Source organism: Alligator sinensis, unplaced genomic scaffold, assembly GCF_000455745.1.
Source record: "Alligator sinensis unplaced genomic scaffold, ASM45574v1 scaffold264_1, whole genome shotgun sequence".
NCBI lineage: Eukaryota > Metazoa > Chordata > Crocodylia > Alligatoridae > Alligator > Alligator sinensis.
In genome coordinates this window covers 2,239,142-2,242,430 of record NW_005841831.1, presented here as the reverse complement: position 1 = coordinate 2,242,430, position 3,289 = coordinate 2,239,142, and positions in this window count along the sequence as shown.

The following is a 3,289-nucleotide window of genomic DNA, read 5'->3' as shown; positions in this document are numbered from 1 at the left end:
TGCATCCAACAGCTCACAAGAGAGTGATGTGGCTACTAGCATGTCTGCCACCTTTCACTCCCCAATCCAAGTGAAGTAACACCCCCTAAATCTGGGTCAGTTTGGAGTGGTTACTGCCCAAGCACCTAACAACACTTGAACTCACAGCTCTGGAACTGCAACAGGCCACCTTCACCACAGCACAGCAGCAGGTGTTAGGCTGGGAGGTAAACACAAAGACAGCTGAGAGACTTTTAAAAGAAGCTATTGGGTGCTCTCTAGTGGTTTGGGAAAGGATTTATTCACAATTGCCAGGAAAAACAAGGCAAGGAAGATTTGTACCTTATAGACTAGCTCAGGGCTGTCCAACTGGCAGCCTGTGAGCTGCATGTGGGCCCCAAAGGGTTATTTTGGGACCACAATTTCCCCCTACATTTTCTCTTTCCAGAGTGGCAGGGAGGGGGCTGGAGTTCCAGAGCTGCCAGCAAAGCTGGGCTGCCCACACTGTAGGTGGGTGGTGCATGCATTTGGGAGATCAAGGGCATGTTCTTGTGTGCAGGGCAAGGGAAACCAAGGTGCCTGTGTTGCAAGGGGTGCTTCCCACATGGCTGGGAGGGGGAGGGAGACTGTGCTGTGCATGCGGCATTGCGGGGTGCTGGGCAAGCTGGCTTCTCCTTCCCGAGGCTTGCAGACCATGTGAGCAGCATCCCATCACATATGGGGAGCTAAGCTGCCTCACCTGAAGGTGGGGACTGCCCATGTGGCAAATGCAGCTGGGAGGGTAGGGGAGGACTATCATGGGAAGGGGCTAGTATTTTAGCAGGTCAGGGTGGGATCTAACTCTGTCTTTGTTGATTCAAATGAATAGTTATGATTTTAGGATTGTATTGTAAAGTTAGGTAGTGTCCACAGTTCCTTAATGCATGCATCCCAGTTGGTGGGATCAGAGCAGATATGGTTGTAACACAGAGCTTGGCTGTAGGAAATGGATCTAGTGGTGTATTTAGGATGAAAATTGTTAGAGTGGAGGTCACTGTAATGGTCATCTGTTTTCCTACAGAATGGGGTGGTAATGCGGGCATTGCAAACTTTCACAGTGGTGTCCAAGAACTGAATTTGCTGGGTGGAATATTCTAGAGTCAGTTTGATGGAGGGATGGAAACAGCAGCAGTGTCCTGGTTGGGGATAATGTTCTTTTTGGCTTGTAATCCATGGGGGATGTTAGTGTACAGATATATAATATCCATGGTCGCTAATATGGCTCTAGCTCAAAGCTTGTCAATGGAAACTAGGTTCTTTAGGAAACAGTATCTTCCAAATAGGTGGCAGATTCCCCTGCATGTGGAAATAAAGCTGAGTCAACATAACCAGCAACTCCCTCTGGGAGGTGGCAATGCCAGAAACAATGGGCTGTCCTGGGTTGCCAAGTTTGTGAATCCTGGGTAATAAAACGTACCCAGCCTGAAGGTGGAAGCATTAATCCTTCCTGAATTTCAGAGGTAGCCTTTTTAAGAGTTTATTTAGTTCCTTCTAGTATTGTAGAGCAAAAGTGTCTCAATGCATGGCTGAGACAAGGGTGTAGGGAAGAAGGGTTTAGGAATAGCACACAGTTTATACTGACACAACCTATAGGAGTGAAACCATAACAGGGATTAGACTAGGGGTAAGCAAGGAGGGAGTGCCAGATGAAACACAAAAGACCAGCATGAACATATAGATCTACTGAATAAAAGGTCATACACCAGTAGCTATCCAGGCAATAATAAGAAGTATACATGTTTTTATACTAATACTAGAAGTCTAAGATCAACGGTGGAGGAACTTGGATGCTTAGTAGTAAATAATGATATTGACATAATAAGTATCTCCAGAACATGGTGGAATGAAGAAAATCAATGGGATGCTGTAATATATGGATACAAATTATACAGGAATGATAGAATAAGTCATACTACTGCGGGAATGGCACTCTACATCAAAGACTGTATCAAATCAAATATAGTAGATTTTTCAACTGATAAGAGAGGTGCCATATAATCCTTGTGGACAGAAATCCCAGGTTTCAATGGAAAAAAGTATGTCTGGGGATATACTGTTGACCCCCGACCAAGATGCCAGCAGTGAGCTAGAAATGCTAAGGGAACTGAGAGAGGCTGCAACAACACAAAACAGTAATAATTGGTGACTTCAACTCTCCACAAATAGTCTGGGTCAATCTAACATTAGACTAGGATGCAGAGACCATATTTCCTGAAGTTATAAAAGACTGATTCCTGGAGCAGTTAGTCCTGGAACCTGCAAGAGGGAAGATCATCCCTGGCCTAGTCTTAAGTAAGGCACAGGACTTTGTACAAAAGTAAGTGTTACTGAGCCATTCTGCAATTGTGGCCACAATGCAGTTGGGTTTGATATTGCTGCAAGATAACAGATAAGAAAATCTACCACAATTGCCTTTAACTTTAAGAAGAAGACTACACCAAAATGAGGAAGCCAGTTAGATAGACGTTAAAGGGGAGGAACTTGCAAGCAGCATGGGAACCACTTAAGAACACCATATCAGAGGCACAGAGCAAATGCATACTGCAAATTAAAAAAAGAAAGAAAGAAAGAAAAGCAGACCAAAAGAAAGCCAGCATAGTTTAATGGCAAAGCTGCAGAGGCAATACACAGAAAGAGGTCTCTTTCAAAAGATGGAAGACATATCCTAATGAGGGGGAAAGGGGTGCATAAACTCTGGCAAATCAAGTGTAAGAATATAAGATGACAAACTAAGAGGGAATCTGAGGAGAAACTTGCTAGAGACACTGAAGCAACAATAAAAAATTATTTTAGTACATTAGAAGTTGAAGTCCTGACGGGGAGTCAGTTGGACTTTTAAATTATTGTAAAAGGGGCAGTAAAGGATGACAGGGCCTAGCTGAGAAACTAAATGCATTCCTTGTATCGGTTGTCACTGTGGAAGATGTTAGGGAGATTCCCTCAGCAGACCCACTCCTCTCTATAAAAAAGTCAGTGGAGCTGACCCAAATTGAGGTTTCAGTAGATAAGGTTATAGAGGATATTGATAAACTAAACAGTAGCAAATCACCAGGACCTGATGGCATTCACCCTAGGGTCTTGAAGGAGCTCAGACTGGAAATTGCCGAAGTCCTAAATGTAGTATTCAACCTATCACTAAAAAGAGCTTTGATACCAAAGGACTGGAGGGCTGTTATTGTGATTCCCATATTTTTAAAGGTTCTAGGAGAGATGTAGGGATCTACAGGCTGGTGAGTCTAACATGGTTTCCTGGAAAACTAAGCAGCAGCAG